Here is an 18750-nt window from a genome sequence, read left to right on the forward strand (position 1 = left end):
TTTTAAACATACTTTTTTCATTTTAGCAACAATTTTTCATTTATTTGTTAATATGAGCAATGACTTTTCTAGACAGTTGCAAAACATGCACCTACATCAGGATACACATTAATGAACCAACACAGCTGCTGGGATAAATTCAGATATCAATTTATTTCTTTTTTCTTGTGTCATCCTAGATAAGGGGATTGCTAATGCTATGTCAAATTTGACATTTCCATCTCTCTCAAGGAAGGATTTAGATGTTTTTATAACTCACCAAGTCCCTGCTTGGATCTACGTGAGGAGGAACAAGGCAACACAGGACCAAGGTGGAGTCCAGATGAAAGATTTTGGGCAGATCTAGGATTTAATCCTTTATTTCCTTTTAAAACCTGCAAGGATAGCAAAGGATGGTTGGAACCAGTGACTCTCTGTGAGCCAAATCAAACTTTCACTGTCCAGAGCAGTTGTCTGAAGTTGAACTAATTCTGTGCAGTCTCTCTAAAGCCAAGACTAAGAGAGGTTTTTACTTTTTCTCCTCACACACTCCTATTCCTTCAGTGGCTGTGTCCTGTTTGAGCCCTACTTCTAATTCTCCTCGTGATCCCTCTTTTCTGTCTTCCTTGCACACTCCCTTAACATTTTGCTCTCCTCTCCTTTCCCCTCATAGTACAAACTTGTACTTGGCCTCTGTTGTCTTAAAAACATCTGATGCTCCCATTGATGCTTCCCGTTGCCCTTTCTCTTTTTTGATCCTTTTTTCTAATTTTTTTTTCTCTTTCTATCTCCATTTTTCCCTTGTTTTATCCCCTTCTCCCTCCTTTTTTTCAGAGTTCTCTGGTGCTGCTTTACCACCTCTCTCTGACTTTCCTTTCCTGTCTCTTCCAGATTTCCTCCCTCCTCTTCCCTACCCCGGGATTCCTTCAGCTCTTCCAAGGACAGGCCCCCAGCAAATCTCCTTTACTTCTTATGCTCAAAACCACGAATCCATCTTTTTTTAAACCACAAATCACCCAATTTCCTTGCCAGCTCCTTTTTTTTCCCCTGACCTAAGCTTCCAAGGCTCCATCTCCTTTTTTTCCCCCCCATCTCTGCTCCCAGTAGGGGAGGATGTGCCTTCCAGACACCCCAACATCGCATTTTTCATAAGCAGCTTTGACGTCTCTTTACATTTGAGGACACCCTCCCACTCAGCTGCCTCCTCATCCTCTCTCAGATGCTTCCCAAAAAGCCACGGCGTTCCTGGTGACAGGAAAAGAGTTCATCAAAGTGCTGGCACCGAAGTGCTCCGCGAGTGAACCTCCTACGCCCCGGGATAAAAATAAACAACAACAGGCAGAACTATGGCTCGGGAACCATATGCTTGGGATTTTTGGCTATCACCAAAAGAATGGGAATCATTCGTGCTCCAGGTCCTTGAGAATCAAACCACCCATAAAGCAAAAATAATTATCATCCATCATTCAGATAAGCTTGAAGCCCAGACAATCTGATGAAGTGCATTGGCTCATGTTTGTTAATTCTTAGTGAACTATTTTTGATTGTTAAATTGTCTGTTAGGTTGTTTTTCCTCCCAGCTCCCAGCCCCAGACAGCTGGAGGTGTTTAAAGGAAAAGTAATGTGCATTTTTTCCACAATATGGAGAATTCCTATTCTTATATTAGTTTTTATTCTTAGAAGCTTTGAGCTGAAATTTGAGTTCCACTGCAATGCTTCCACTAATTGCCTTGAATAATTCAAATTTTACCACTCTCAAGGGCACAACTGGAGCCAGACTGTTCTGAGCCATATTTGTTTCTCTGGAGCCAACAGAACAAGTCCGTTTTATGTTGTAGAGCACGCTGAGCTTAAGTTACATTATTTTGTTTGCTTCGAATTTAGACAAGTGAAAAAAAAAAAAAATCACAGTGGATCAACTTTGCCAAAGGAGCCCACCAAGAAACCCAGAACAAACCCAATTTTACTTTGGAAGCAGCAGGAACACGTCAAACATCGCAGCATAACCCTGAAAATTGTCCTTTGTCGAAGAAAATTAGCAAAGGCCTGAACTGTGGGATCTCTCTATTTTTGGCTCAAGAGAGAAATTCTGAAGCTGCTGATGATTTGAAATGGGTCCTGAAGAGAAGGAAGGAAGGAAATTAGATTTTTTTTTAACTTACAAAATTGTCTTGCCTATGTAATAACACTGAGCATGACTGTCACTCCGAAGACATATTAGCTCATTTAGGTAATTAGTGTGAGCAGCATGTTTCCCTGCTTATTCCATTCAATTATAGGGTGCTCACTTTGTCATTACTGGAGTATCTTAATGTGACTTGTAATTAGTGTAATTACAATCCAATGTTAATTATATCTGCCACTTAGACATAATTTTATATAGTAATGGTCTTATTCTCAATAACCTTATTATGTTGTTTATTCAAACAGGAATTTAGCCTTCTTTCATGCGTCAAATATGGAGATTACAAAAAGTACTGCCTGTCATTTTTGTAGTTATGACTCGGGGAGCTTCGCCTTGCAAAATCATATTTGGGGCAATCAATGAATGGAGCAAACCAAATTATAGGGGCTGATTATTAGAGACATGCTGAACTCACAGAAATGATTTGCACAGGAGGCACATTAAGTCATCCTACGGTTCGTGAGAGCCGCAGAGAAAGGTCAGGGGCCATAAATTAACCAGGGAACAAGAACTGGGATACATAAAGTCTGCATGGTGCTGGGTGTGCTTCTTGTGCTGGTGATAGTGGTGCCCTTATTAACAGGGTAATAAAATAGCAGGAGTAGAAGTGCCAAAAAAAAATCCTGGGAAAATATTCTCAGTGTTAGTGACACCTTTTTGTACAGGGATTACACATCTGATGAGCAGTTTTAATTTTTCACAGGTTTCTTTTCTCTGATCAACAACATTTTTGGGGGTGCAGCTACACTCTGGTTTTAGTTCTGATGAGCAGAGGAGCTTTGAAGATGCTTTCCTGATTCCTGAACTTTGCTTCACACTGTGGGAATGGAATTCTGCTTCTTTTCCTATGGGGAAACACTGGGAGAGCTGGGGGTGCTCACCTGGAGAAGAGAAGGATCCAGGGAGAGCTCAGAGCCCCTTGCAGGGCCTAAAGGGGCTCCAGGAGAGCTGCAGAGGGACTGGGGACAAGGCCTGGAGGGACAGGACCCAGGGAATGGCTTCCCACTGCCAGAGGGCAGGGATGGATGGGAGATTGGGAAGGAATTCCTGGCTGGGAGGGTGGAGAGGGGCTGGGATGGAATTCCCAGAGAAGCTGTGGCTGCCCCTGGATCCCTGGAAGTGTCCAAGGCCAGGCTGGATGGGGCTTGGAGCAGCCTGGGACAGTGGCAGGTGCCATGGGACTGGATGATCTTTAAGGTTCCTTCCAACCCAAACCAGGCTGGGATTTTATGAAGCCAAACTAAAAGACACATCCCAGAAAAATCCATGGTGCCCCAGGGTGCTCTCCCATGGCACCAGACCACAAAGAGTCAGAATAAAAATCCACCAAATGCAGCCAGAGGGTTGCCAGCACCTCCCTGCTCTGGCCCCACCACCGGCCACTACAGCCATGAGTTCCTCACACAGCAGAGTCCTTCTGTAAAAGAACTTTTCTTAGGAATTAACCCCAGAGTGGAATAAACTCTCTCTGGAGGCAAAGTGCTCTCCAGGCCAAATCCCACACTGCCCCACACTACTTGCTACCTCAAACAGCCACAGGGAAATATATTTGGATTAAAAAGCCCTAAAAGAGCCAGTCAAAACAATGCACATATTTGTGCCTCCAGAGAGGCCCAAAAGGACAAGTCAGACATGACAAACATCAGTCACGTTATTTAATGCACAGTGCTGAAGAGTGGCATAAGAACCACAGGAGAGGAGAAGGGAATTTGGCAGCTCTCTGGGAGATGGAAACCAAGATCCTCCTAATCCATGTCTTTTACTGAGTCTGAAAAGGGTTTCAAGGTTTGAGCTCTCTCTTTGGAGGCAAATGAATCATCCAGATTTCCGCGGCTTAGGGTGATGTCCCAAGACAGCTGCCAGCTCTCTTTGAGCTCAGGAAAATCAAGAAGTTTCCAAATGAAAGCAGAGAATCGGTGAAAATAAAAGTAGATGAGGGTATGTACACCAGAGAATGATGCTTAACCCAGCTGGAAAACCAGGAAACATTCTCCAGTCCTGAAGGGAGGCTTAGGGAGCAAATCCTGCTGGGAGCTGAGCCCCCTCCTCTGCCCATGATCTTTAAGGTCCCTTCCATCCCAAACCACTCTGTAATTCCATGATTTTATGAACTATTTGGTCACTCTCACATGCAAGATTTTTCCTTAGTCCCTTTAGGTTTTTTCCACATAAAATAGGATTATTTTTACCACTCAATCTTGCATTTGGTGGGTATGAAATCTGCTTGGATTCTCTTTCTTTAAAACTATCAAGGACCCTAGAATTGTCATTTTTAGTGGCCCAAAAGGAAAAGCGAAAATACTTTTTTTTGTTTTGTTTGAAGGGTTGCACAGAGCACCTCTGGAGTAACAAAGTTCTGAAATTTTATGGTTATTTTAACCTTATTCGGGAACTTCACATGTGAAAGTACCTCAAATCCAACACACAACTTCAAGCACAGCATTGCTGAGGTAGATATTGCAGCATTAGGTGATCAAATATATCATTTGGTTATACAATAACTACAATTTATTGTTCCTGCAATGCAAATCCTATAATGGCACTTCTGCATAAATAGTGTTTTCTCACTGGCTGCCAAGTAAATCCTATTTCTGCCACTGACACTCAGTAAACTGACAGTTCTACCTGGTTTACTTGCTTTTTTTTCCTGATTTTTTAATTCAAAGTCTATCTCCTCAGAGCTAGCAGTGGATTTAGAGCTCCCCAGTCAGTCCAGTCACTCATTCCTCACCCTGTGCACTGTGACACCACACCAGGACTGCTGCAATCACCAGCTGGATTTTATTGCTTAACTACATCAGCTCTGGCGTCTCTGAAATGTGCATTCAAACCCAGGAATTAACCATTAACCAGCAGTTTTCCTCACAAAGCTCTCCCACTTTTTTGGTAACTGAAAGGCCACAGCAGGAGGAGCAGATCTGCAGTGTAAGAAATGTTTCCTCTCTCTTCCCACCTGCAGCCATAAACTAGAGCAGAGTTATGGGTCAGAAGAGGTCGTTCCCTACATTTTAGTGGGGTTTGTGGACAAACAACATCACTGCCCACTCCAGCCAGAGGAGATCTCTGCTTGGAAATGAATTCAAGACAATTGATCCAGGCCAGGTTGGATGGAGCTTGGAGCAACCAAGTGAAAGGTGTCCCTGCCTATGGTAGGGGGTGGAATGGGTGAGCTTTGAGTTCCTTTCCAACCCAAACTGCTCTGGGATTCTGGGATTCCAGGTCTGCTCATCACACCTATTTTAATCCTTGAAAAGACTGGGAGCTGGTTACACCTCCAGGAATCATTTCCTCCCTGGATTTGTTTCCCTTTGAGAGGTCACTTATGAGCCCATTTTGCCAGTTCCACTGCATGACCAAGAGAGACATTCCAGGCAATCCCACGTGGGGTTTCTGTCTTTCACATATCTCCCAAACAGCGGGATTAGTCCACCCTGGAGTCACAGGAATCAGGCTGGATGAGGTGGCCAAAGATAACAAGAGCCATTCCCATTCTCATTCCCATGCACCTCAGCCAAGGATGGAACAAGCTCCACCATGGTGCTTCTCAGGAAGGTTTCCTCACATGCTGCCCTGAGACTTCCACTGAAGAACTTCTCACAGTCTCCAGAGGGAATTAATTCCAGTAATTAACTACCTTAATATTAAAAACCATTCCCTCATTTTTAACCAACTCTTCCCTGCTGTGATTTTTTGCTGTCATTACTCATGTTCTATCACAAGGGACATGGAGAACAAATTGTTTCTCTTCTCTTCCCAGCCCTTTCCATATCTGAGGATTGTGTTACTGTCACTGGGCATCCTGAACGAGAGGAGAGAACAGAGCAAGGACTAAATCTGGGAAATATGAGCTGCTTCTTCCTTCTTAGGCTCTTCCCATCCATCCCTGCAGGTTTCCCTCTGCACCTTCTGCACCCTGAAATCCCTGTTTCATGGAATCACCAAATCATTAAGGTTGGAAATGACCTTTAAGATTGAGTCCAACCATTCCCACTGCCAAGGCCACCACTGGCCCATGCCCCCAAGTGCCGTACCCACATGGATTTTAAAACCCTCCATGGATGAGGACTCCAGCACCGCCCTGGGCAGCTGTGCCAGTGCTGGACAACCCTTTCCATGAAGAAATTTTCCCTAATATCCAACCTAAACCTCTCCTGGTGCAACTTGAAGCCACTTCCTCTCCTTCATTTTCTCATCCATCCTCTCCTTCGTCTCCTCCTTCCCAAACCCCTTCCTGTGACTAGGAGAACAGAGTTCCAGCAAAGCTCTGCTTTGTCTCCCATCCCCACGATGTCTCCTGAGCCCCACATCCCTGATCCCACAGCGGAGGATGCCAGACTCCAGAGATGGAGTGTCACCCATGGCAAACACCCGGAGCTTCCAGGGAGCTCACGGCTCCTGCAGCACAGCTGGAACTGGGCTGTGGTGAAAACCAACAACAGCTCTGCCCCATCACTGGTCAGACACGCCACCAAACAGCCTCACCCCATTCCTGCCTTCCCATGTAGCCTCTCCATGCCCAAGATGTCAAGGCTGAAGCACCTGATGGATTGGGGCAATTACTGTATCTCAGACATACAAGTCACACTAATGCACAGCAAATACAGCTCGCCCTAATTACAGCTACAGACACGGACATTTGTTTTTCTTAGTAATTAAAATGTTCTATTGTGCTTAATATTGTTATCTGTATTCTTTGGTTAAGTGCAATTTAATTTGCTTTAAGAAAGCTGGGTATAATTTAAAATGAAAAATGTATCCTTTCTGCTTTTTTTTCCCCCTAATGAATGCTATTGTTTGCCATGACTGCAGATCTAGACACAGCAACTTCTGAGTTTGTTCACAAAGTTTCTGGAAGGTGATGCTGTTCTAAAACCCAAAAAAACCCCATTTATTTGTGACTGATTCTGGAAATTTCCTGGTTGCTGAGGCACTTAATGGGATAAAGGAGGTACCTGAAGCATTTCCAGGGAAAAGGAGCTTTCACAAGGGAGGTAGAGGTTGCACTGGGGTCCCTGGAATCCCCTGGTCACAGCTGAGGTGCTGTAATGAAAAACACGGATTAGAATCACGGATGGGTTGGGTTGTGTTGGGTGGGACCTCGCAGATCCTCTCGTTCCAAATCTCCTGCCATAGGCAGGGACACCTTCCATGTGTTCACCTTCCACCCCAAAGATCCCAGGTTGCTCCAAGCCCCATCCAACCTAGCCTTGGCCGCTTCCAGCCACAGCTTTTCTGGGCAACCTGTGTCAGGGCCTCACCAGCCTCACAGGGAAGAATTAATTGTTATTAATTATTAATTAATTCAAGAGCAGCTGACATAACTCCCCTTAAGCCCTCCAAGATGAAAAGTTCCCCTACAAAAGGGGAAATATTTTTGGATGTTCCACATTTGAGAGAAAGAAAATCCCAGTGGTGTTGGCAGCAGCTCAGTCCCACATCCACCGGCAAGGGGGAACCAGAAAACTTCTTACTTATAATTTTTTAACACAAAAACAGGTGGGAAGGTCTGCAAACACCAATTTGGTCTGTTTAACATTGTTGTTACTATTTGACTTGTCACAGCACAGAAAGAATTTCTTCCCTGCAGGAAATGGTTGTATTTCTTCTGTGCACACTGTCCCCTCTGTGGCCACAACCCTCCGGAATCGGCTCCCCCAGAACGATCCAGGACAGAAGTCACAGGAAGGAGCAGTGTTCCAGCAACCACTCAGGGATGAAATACTGCAGCCTGTGGGACTGGCTCCCCTCTGTCCTCCACAAACCAGGAAGGGATCCAGCCCAAGAGCTTCAAACCACATTTTGGCTGACTCACATTTCTGGAGAGAAGGGATTTTTGGTAAACAGCACGAGCTCGGAGGCTCCAAAGAACGTCCTCGCTCGGGTGTGCTGTGCAAACAAAGCCCTTTCGAAACCCTCTCTCCTCAGCCTCGTGCCAGCAGCTGACTTTCCCCATCTTACAGGGTCACAGGAACTGGGATATTGTGAAATCACTCACCAGAGATGACCTGCTTTAATCTCAGCTGTCATTTCACACACTCTAGGAAGGATGGAGAAATGTTTAAACATCATCCACTCCCTTCCTGTAAATTCCTGGACTGTTTTTACTCCTTATCTCAAGCTGGAGAATCTCAAACTGAATCTGAGGTCCTGCTCTCCCTGCATGATTCATTAGGAGAGCACAGAAATAAAGATGTCAATTCTCACTCAAAAGAGGTCATGCTCTGGTCCAGAACTTTGGTTCTTTAGCTCAAGAACTGAGTTTCCCCCAGCCCACCTTCCACAACAGGTTTGATTCTGTCAGGCTATAAAAATGATCTTCCAAAGCAGATTTTTGCTCAACATGAAATACAATCCTATTCCAACCCAGATTCCAGTATCAATATTATCTCCGACTGAACAGAAGAGGTTGCCCAGAGAAGTGGTGGATTTCCCATCCCTGGAAATATTCAAGGCCAGGTTGGATGTTGCTGTCTGAAGTTTTTTCTCAAATTCAAGGAATCCCAAACCTTACAAAACAATAAACACCACAAACCCTCATGGCACAGAAACAGAAAATTGAGGGGGGAGAGTGGTGCTGTTAATTCAGAATAAACTTTCTTCCTCCCCCAGAAAGTATCCCAAAACCCACACAGTTAATGAATGAAGGGTGCATTTGTAATGAGGATAAATCAAGCAAATCCAGGTCACTACTATGAATATTTCACACTATTTAATGACAAAACTTCAACTTTCAAGCAGAAAAGTTCAAAACAGTGTTAGGATCTGTAACTCCCATTGACTGACAATTTCTGGGATCTCAGTGTAGTGTAAGCCTTTAACCAGGGTCTCTTCTTGGCTGTTTCCCTGCCTTTGCCACCCTGCTGTGACTGTGGCTCCTTCCACTCCAGTACCCTGAACCCATCACACAGCTGTGAATTTGTTCCACTTGCTACTCTTAAATCCTGAACTAGAGAAGCACAAACAGAATTCATTTCTTTTCCTGTTTCTGTTTTCGTGTTTATTTTTTTTCCTCCTGGCAAACCAAACACTGCCAGAATTCTGTATTGCTGCGTTGCCCTGACCTGGGGTTTCACTCAGCCAGCTGACACACACTAAAATCACAACTTCTGTTCTCAGCCCCTGAATTCAACACGTGCTGGTTAATCTCTGTTGAAAATTCCCCTGTTTTCCCTCGTGGCTGCAGGGACACCTGGGCAGTCATGGAATGCAAGAGCCCTCCTGGTCTGCATCCACCTGAGCTGCCCATGTGAACCCTTTCTCTGTCCTAAGAGAAATGGATAATTTATATATATATAGTTATCCACAATTAATAACACAGCCAAAGCTTTCTCCTCTGAAAAGCAACAGTTAGATAACCAAGCTCTGTGTCAGGCCCCATAAAATACTTCAGAAAGCAATATGTACAACTGCAATTTTCCAGCAGAGACCAAAACAAATTAGCAGCTTGTATTCCTCTGTGCTTTGCTAATAATTTGTTTCCAGTGCTGTGCCGGTGAGCAGGGGTGGTGTAATGAGGGGCAGGAAATAGTAACGGCCTAATTAAACTGGGGTGGGTAGGAAGCAAACCATCAATCCTGCTTAGCTGCAGCTCGGTGGGCAGCACTCCCCCATGTGCTGGCAAGAAATGAATTCTTAAAAAATAACAATAAATTAAAGAGCTAAGCAGAAGCAGGAGGAGAATTGCTTTGACCTGGACCGTACTTACACGAGTTATTTATCAAAATCTTTACCAAGACTGCCTGATGTTACATCCCACCACAGAGAGTGGTGTATTCATCCCCAAATTTGCAGATCTATATGGTGCATGGAGGAGCAGGGCACAGAACAAAGACAATGCACAAGTTGCCTTCTCCTTGATGGAATTAAGCTGCTTTGGAGTCACAAAAACCCACCCACGTTTACGGATCAAGGAATTTCTGGCCTCAGCAGCAAAACCACAGCAAAGAACAGCAGCATCAGCAAAACTCTGGTTTTCCACTCAGTTCACCTGCAGCACTTACAGAAAATATCTTTACTGTGGAAATTGTGTCTCACCTGCAGGAGGAAGTCCTCCTCTAGCAGAGCCCTGGAGTGGGAGCAGCAGGTGCTTATGGAAAGGGTTTTTCTGCTGGCTTTGGGACATCAGCTTTCAGGAACATGAGCCAAGCAGGCGAGTTCCTGGGTCAGGAAAGCTGCAGCCACAGCCCAGATTGTTCTTTTTTGCACACTGATGTCACCTGGAGCCATGAATTTTTCACTTTTGGGGCAAACCAGCAACGCCAGCAAAATGTTGCAACAAGGCCTCATTCCGCTCTCCTCACACCGCCAGGGAAAACTGCAGATGTCTCTTCATGGGAGGGAGAGAGAGAGCACCCAAAGTGCCAACACTTCAGGGGAATCAGTCCCTTGTATTTTTGGAAATCTTAATCCAGATGAGAGTTATCACACAAGCCCCAGATCCAGAATTTACAAGGTGTTCTTGCAGCATTTGTGGCAGACATAAGGGCACCTTCCCAAATAGGATTCAGCATTGCCACACTCAGGCTTTTCCCATATTTCCTTCAGTTATTCCACTTGTTGATCCATTTGAATATCACAGCAGAGTCATTAAGGGTGGAAAAGACCTCCAAGATCACCAACTCCAACCTTTGGCTGAACACCCCCACTCCCACTAAACCACATCACCCACCAAGTGCCACATCTACCCAGCTTTTGAAGGCTTCCAGGGATGGTGACTCCACCACCTCCCCAAGCAGCCCATTCCAATGCCTGATCCCTCTTTCAGTAAAGAATTTTTTCCTAATATCCAACCCAAGCCTCCCCTGGTGAAAATATTTCCCTTTGTCCTATCACTGGTTGCCTGGGAGAAGAGGCCAAACCCCCACCTTGCCATAACCTCCTGCCAGGACTCATTGAGAAAAACTTGCTCAGACTTACCTCAAAACCTGTCCATAATATCAGTAGGAATAGCACCAAATATTAACAGGAAAACCATAGAACTTCATAGACATTCAAGATAAAAAAATGGATGTTTCAAACTACATTAAACCAGAGTCTCCTTCCACAGAGAGAGTTTTGGGGACCTGCAGAACATTAAGGGTTTTTTCAGCTGGATTCAATAATCCCCATTAGATCTGAGAGCTGCACCTGAGGATCCCTGTGCCCATCCCATCTCACAGCCACAAATGGTTTCCTTCATCAAGGAACAAAATGGGTTAAAGCTTTGGAAGCTACTTGAACATGAAGAGAGCCAAGTGTATTTCAGTAAACACAAGAAGAGCTGAAATATCTTAAAATCCAAGAGACCTCTGCAATGAGATTCCAGAAGCCCAATGTGTCATGAGACTGGGGATGATATCCTAAAACAATCCCTGAATTAACATTAAATCTCCAACAGAGCATTTGCCCTGATCTCTTCGGGAGCCAGGCTGAACTTATCTATCATTTATCTGATACTAACATTCATTTATTTCCAACCTGAGTTTGTAGCTTCGCTCATTACACAGAATTTTTTCCAAATAAAAAGTCAATCTGTTGCTAATAAATCCCCTGGCTCACAGTCACTGGCACAGCAGCTCTAATATCTGATGTAAATAATACATTCAAGATGTTCCCTTAAATCAAGAGTTAGACCATGGTGCTGAGACTCCTGCCTGAGGGCTCTAAACCCCTGTGTAATATTAATTATAATTACCTCATTAAGCTGCTGCTTTAGCACCTTTACACCAAAGCACCGCCACTGAGGGAATTTGAAGGAATCACCTAATTCCTAAAGTAAATCATGGCAAGGGCAGGATCTCTGCTCCTGAAGCATCCCAGCAAATGTCCTTCAGAACCAGTTAATGACAGGCACCAATCCCAAAGAGCTGGAAACTCTTTGGGAGTGGGGAAATAACTTGGAAATAACAGCAAATAAAGCAGAGTTTATTACTGCAGGCAGTATTAACAGGGATTATTATTATTTGTTTTCATTGTTTTGTCCCCAAAATTTGTGTTTTCAAGCCAATATCTCCTTGCAAACATCTTAGATCTGAGGCGAAGCTGACACCATCTGTCAAAGTATGGTATCACTTTTAGGGCAGTGAATCCAAAAGGACCAGGTAATCCTAAAATTCCTGAAATGCCTGCTGTCAGGCAGGTTGGGGGATTCCAAAAGTGGGGCAGTGAACAGTAGAGGACTGACCACATGTGATAACTCAGCTGCCATGTTGCACAACATCCCCTCTCTCAGCTGAACCTGGAACTCAGCATCATCCAAGTTTTGTGTTCAGATGCCCAAAAACTGCCCTAGAATGATGTTTCATGAAGACTCCTGTGTTTGTGACTTTTTTTTCCCCTTTTGTGTCAGTTCGGTCCCATGTCAGGCAAGAGGGATCCTCCAGAGCTGTGGGGAATGTCCTGACAATCAGGACAGGAGCTTTTCACCACCAGAATATAGGAACTAAAATACAGCTCTCATCATTCTTCTAGTCCCAGTATTAAACTGGAGAGGGAAAAGGTGCTGCCAGGAGAATTTGGAATACTACACAAATCCTTTCATCCATAAACTACCTGAGAACATCGGCTGGGAGAAGATATGTGAGTATTTCCAATACAATTAACACCAGGGGTGGGTTTGAGCAGGTTTAGCCTTCAGCTAATGCAGGGGATTTGAAGATGTAACGTTTTCCCTAAGAACTACCAGGAGTTACCTGTTTAATCTACTTAAACTCTCCATAGGAGGCCTTACTTCCATATTTAAGTGGGGTTTTTTTAAAACAGAACCCTTATTTTGCCATGGTCAGGATAAGGCACTTCATGGCCCCACCCTTCATTTACACATAGAATGTGAAAATTTCCCTGTGGTTGTCCCCCAAAAAGCACATTTGGGGTGATGAACACAGCAGAAAGACCCCCTATAATACAGGGTTTTACATAAATTATCTATATTGTTTTCTGTTTCAGTCTTTGCTCTTCCCAGCCCTGGTTTCAGGAAGGAATTGTGCTGGCATGGGATGAGGTGAAAGCAAGAACCATCCATAGCCCCGGGGTTCATACCAAGACACAAACCCAGCCTGAAAAGCCACAGGGATATTTGAGAAGACACCAGGCAAAGGCTGAACAAAGAGCCCTTCTCACAGCACTCCCCACAAAGAGGCCAGATCTGAAGGGATCTGTTCTCACACGACGCAGACGTTCACAAAAATACGCATTTTAATTCCCTTTCAACACCACGCTCTTCTTCACAGCTCTGTTTTTAGGGTATTTGTGGTGTTTCTTGAGTTATCACACACCTATCAGAGATGCACCTCTTCAGGTCTGGCACGTATTCCAGCCTCGACCTGGAAAACTTTTCCTACTTCCCAATCTCTCCACATAAAATACAGGCAGGCACAGGAACACAAATAAATACCATTAAATACTGTTCTGATAGATGTGCTTTTTGTCTTCTGAGCATCTTATAGAACGATGTTTTGGGGGAAAAAATGTTAAATACTCAGCTCTGAACCAAGCTGTGTCAAACTTATTGCCAAGTCTAACAAAGGGCTCCTGTGAAACGTAACTCTTCTGTGGAATATACTGTAATTGTACTTTTTGAAAGCAATGTCAAATCATTGACATCGACTTGGTGTTCCACGGGAAAAGTTACAATATATAGAAGCTGTAAATTAGACCCTAATCCAAACTTATCACGTTGATAGTTGTTAGACAGACTATTTGGGTGCCTATTTAGCTCTGTGATTTTTCCATTCCTCATTCAAGCTGTTGTCTTTCCCTGAGATTTTCCAAATCGGATTTTCCGATAACCTTCACGATAAATTTATGCTGCAGTTACAGCACGGTAAAGTTAAACTCAAGCCAAATCACAAATGCAAACTCACCAAGGATTTATGAAGAGAAGAATCAGGGCCTGGCAGATGAAATCCAAGTTGCAGGAATTTGAGCAAATATCTGTGAGCTGCCACCATATTCCTGAAAAGCAAAATCCATAGAAGCTCCAGACTGAGCAGTTATGCCATTTATCATCTACATTAGCATATAGTTTTAAAATTCATCTTGTCTAATTAATGATTTTTCATTCTCAACATGACACGAGGAATGTCGTGTCACAATCCAACATGACACCTCACCCAATTAGTGAGCCCTAACATCCAACAGCAGCATCCCAATGGAGCAAAATATTGGTGTTGGGGGTCTCCAAGGTGCCGCCCTAAGTACAGAAATATGGACATGACACTCCCAACCCAACCTAAAACATTCCTTTGAAAGCTGGAGAAATCCTGAAGGATTCAGGCTGGGCAGACATTGACATGCAATGGATTTGCCGACACAAATTCCTACACGTGAGGAAGCAGGATCTTGGGACCCTCTTGTTAATCATCACCAGATGTTGAATGTGTTCATTATCACCTCCTTTGGTGCTGTTTCATACAGCTTTGAAGAGATTTCGGAGTGAGATTGTACCTTCCAGATGGGAATGAAAACATAACAACGCTCGTGCAAATAGAGGAGGGAAAAAGAAAGAAAAGCATATTTTCCAGAGAAAACAAGTTCTTGTTCTCTTGAGGAGCCTCCCTTGACTGCCAAAACTATGACAACAAAACCCACTTTGGAGATAGATTTAAGGGAGACTTTTCAAAAGATGGTTTGGGGGCATTTTTCTTTTTTTGCTCTTCCTGACAGAGTCACATGGCTTAATTAGCACAGGCCAAACACGGGCAGAAGATGAACCCCACCTCTAACTCCTGATATTCCAGAACTTCTCAAGTTGAAGACACATTTACACGGCAGATTTAAGGCTGCAAATTCACAGAGAATGTTTACTGAGGAAAGAACAAAGTCTGAGGGACATGCTGAGAGTGCTGTGCCTGCTGACATCTCCCTGGAATTCCTAGGTCTTTCTGGAAGTTGAAGATGTCCTCCTTCAGATATTCCAGAGAATATCTGGCTGCCCCATCCCTGCAAGTGTCCGAGGCCAGGCTGGACGGGGCATGGAACAACCTGGGATAGTGGAAGGTGTTCCTGCCCATGGAAGGAGGTGGTGCTGGCTGAGCTTTAAGGTCTCTTGCAATCCAAACCATTCCACGATTCCATGATTCTCGCTAGAAAACAACTTTTCCATCCTACCCACTGGAAAAAGTCCCCTCAGCACTTCTCCAGCTCACATGCACAGTGTTTTACATTGGGTCGCCGCTGAGATCATCAGGACCAAGTTTTAAATCAAGAAACTGCAAACGCTCTCTCACCTTGGCTATATTTTAATAGTTGAAGTTTTGGGGTTGGTGAGCGAAAGTTGCTCAGTGCATCCACCCCAGAATCCAGAGGGAAATACAACAGGGGACGCGAGTCCTGGTGCACAACAAACCCCTTGGTGGCCGTTTTGCCGACTGCCACGGGAAGCCCTCCGTGAGTGACCGCGATGGCTGAGCACCAGATCTCTGCCACACCTTTACAGTCCACGATGCCCCTTTCGCTGCTCCCCGAGCCTCCCTCCTCCCACTGCTCCAGCTCCATCTTCCCCACTCCTAACATTTTGAACAGCTGAAAAGCTGCCAATTTTTTGAAGGCAACCTATTTCCAGAACTGTTTCTCTACCTCAAGATCTGTAATTTCTCCCAAAACACCCCTCTGGAGCAGAGCCCAGGACTGGCAATATGTTCCCCAGGAGCAGGGAAAGGTTTACGTTTCAATACCTATTGCACCTGTCACCATAATACCAGGCATTTTCCACCCACGGCGCAGGAGAGAATCCAAACTTCCTGTGGGATGTGCAAAACTCGCACTCAGCCTTGGGAGCCATCCAGGCATGGTTATCAGGAAGAGAAAAGCTATTTCTGCTGGCTTGCAGGAATTGATGGCACCATTTAATGTCTTGTCTTTATATGCAAGTGTGTCTAACCCAGTTTCTCCACAGCTGCTGTGACGTAAATAAATTCAGTATTATCTCCATTTTACATTGTAGGGTGGAATATAAATAGTCCTGGGCATAATTCAGTGTTTGAGACATTGAGTACAATTCACCCATCGAGCTGCCGAACACAACACAAAACATTTGACCTGCTTCAGGTACAGCAGGACAAAAATATTATCTGTGATATGCAGACATATCTCCCTAAGTAGGATGGTGTTTCTGGGAAAAAATCCCGTTGGGTTGATCATTTCTTTATCGTTGTAAAATGAGACTTCAAGGGCTCCTTTAGAACAGTACATCCCTACTGTAGTGATCAGGAAATATTAGTATATGTTATACACGAAGAAGCCCTAAAATATCTACACTTTCTTTACAGAATTAGCTCCCCTTGAATGGTAACTATGTATAAAATCCTGATTTTTTTTTTTCTGCACATCCCATTACCTAATCAGACAAAATCATTTGCTCCAGCTGAATTTACTAGAGGAAAAAATGTATCTCTTGGTACCTATAATTTTACTTCAGGCTTTCCCTCTTAAGGTAGCAGTGTTTCAGCTGCAGGCTGGAGTGAAACCCTATCATTCGCAGGAAAACCCAATCCACCCTTAGATATACCTAACCCAGGAAAGGAGATACAAATTGAGAGGGGTTTTTTCACCATAAATACAGCTTTGGGCAGCAAAACCCCTCCGATTTTGTTTCAGCAATAAATCACTTCCCTGACTTGAGTTAGTAATGAGATTTTTAATCATGTGGATTGAACATATCCTGGAGTTAATAAAAAAGTATGGCTTCCTCTTTATCCTTAATAAAAGATTTGTACACTGCTCAAATGATCAGTATTACGTTTTTAAAGGACCTGAGATTGATGCTTTTCAATTCTCCTTCCTATTTTTCCAGGCTTTTATAATTCAAAGGTAATATAGGGAAGAGTTAATAATTCATGAGGTAATTTTAAGGCTTTTATTCAGAACCCTTTTGCCTATTGACTTAAGGATGTGCCATAAAATATCCAGGTATTACTATCCCAGCAATTTGCAGCTCTGCACAGATGAAATCTCTGAATTTATGCAAGTCAGGATTCGTGTTTAAGAATCAGAGCGCATCATTCCAGCCTTGGAAGAGTACAGGGGGAGGAAATAGCTTTCCAGCACTATTTAAACGAGAGTATTTCATGTCTTCATACAGTTCTGCTTTTTCGCCCTTGTTTGCAGGTTTATTCTTGATGGAGTTATTTTTGCAGTTGCCAAGAGACAAAGGAGCTGGGGGAATATTTTTAAAAAGGTAAATTCTGCTGCACGAGTCCTGCGCTCCCACCTGCACGAGCTCCAAGCCAAACCCTCCGCACTGGGAGAGCTCAGCCAGACAAAAACCAGATCCTCACAACAACAACGATGACAACAACAACAAAAGTGGACTTGTTTGAGATGAAAACATCCAAACTGGCTCCCAGTTAATACAATCCAAGAATATCCCATGTCAGTCACTAAAGGATGCAAAGTTGGTGCTGTTGGGATGAGGCAGGGAGGGACAGCAGTGTCTCCACAGCCTCTCTTGTCACAGAGCAGGCACCTCCAAATGCCATTCCATGAGCTGACAGGAGAGTTCGTCCAAGAATTCCACAGAAAAGTGGCAGTTTTGGTTGTGCCTCTTAGTGGTTTGCAGTGAAGGACGGGAGTGAAAATGGGGCTTGGGGGTGCAGTATTTGGTTCTTGTAAATTAATTTCTTTTATTAAAAGGAAACCAAACCCCAAACCTCACTGAATTTGTTATTTAATCTTCTTCCCTCAGAGCTGCTCATCAGACTGTGTTTGGTTACCTCCACAAAGTACTGGATTAGTAACAGCCAGACTTCAATACAGAATTTGATATTGGGAAGAAATCATTCCCTGTGAGGGTGGGCAGGCCCTGGCACAGGGTGCCCAGAGAAGCTGTGGCTGCCCCTGCATCCCTGGAAGTGTCCAAGGCCAGTTTGGATGAGGCTTGGAGCACCCTGGGATAGTGGAAGGTGTCCCTGCCCATGGCAGGGGGGGGGATGGATGGGCTTTAAAGTCCCTTCTAGCCCAGACCATTCCGTGATTCCATGATATTTGGTCAAGGGATTTTTGCCTACTTAAATAACCAAGGCATTTTTATCACCCTACTTTCAGCTACTGCAAAGGAATCACCCATCTCCCACAAGATCTCAGGGAACGCTAAGTAACAGGAGAGGGTAATGAAAATTGATGCTAATTAATAACTCCACCTCTAACAAGGAAAACAGAGCTCAGGTGAGCACAGAGCCATCAGTTACTGCCATGAGAAATCAACAGCCCCACCTTTATTAGCATTTCCCTGCATGGAAAACCAGGAGATCCTGTGCCTGTTCCTCTAAATTTTTCAAATGAGACAAAAGTTTTACCATCCCAAGGAAAACGGTGTCTTTATGAACTTCTAGTGACATCAACTGGATTATATTTCATTTCAGGCCAGCTCTGTGCTCCATCCTCTGCTCTCCATCCAGTTCCCATCTCCACTGGAGCCTCTCTGAACTCCTCTTCTTGGTTTGACCTCAGAGTCCCAAAAACTCCTGCCTAAAGTTTCCTGCCTCACTTCTGCAGCTCCAAAAATGCAAATTGCTGTCAGGTTCTTCAGATCCCTCTGAGAGACAGGCAGCATATGTCATGTGCATTATTCAGAGCTTTCCATGGCTGCTTTTCCAGGGAGGTTTAAAAAG

General features: G+C 44.2%; 1 long non-coding RNA gene across 1 annotated transcript; it reads right to left on the reverse strand.

Annotated features, from left to right (window-relative positions):
* Positions 1-228: 228 nt before the first annotated feature.
* Positions 229-14090, reverse strand: LOC116446933. The gene is made up of 3 exons (XR_004241444.1): positions 14005-14090; positions 7117-7204; positions 229-374 (listed from the first exon to the last, which is right to left on the reverse strand). It is a non-coding gene; the product is annotated as an uncharacterized LOC116446933 (long non-coding RNA).
* Positions 14091-18750: the final 4660 nt, after the last annotated feature.

Source organism: Corvus moneduloides, chromosome 7 (genome assembly GCF_009650955.1).
Source record: "Corvus moneduloides isolate bCorMon1 chromosome 7, bCorMon1.pri, whole genome shotgun sequence".
In the NCBI taxonomy this organism is placed as follows: Eukaryota; Metazoa; Chordata; class Aves; order Passeriformes; family Corvidae; genus Corvus; species Corvus moneduloides.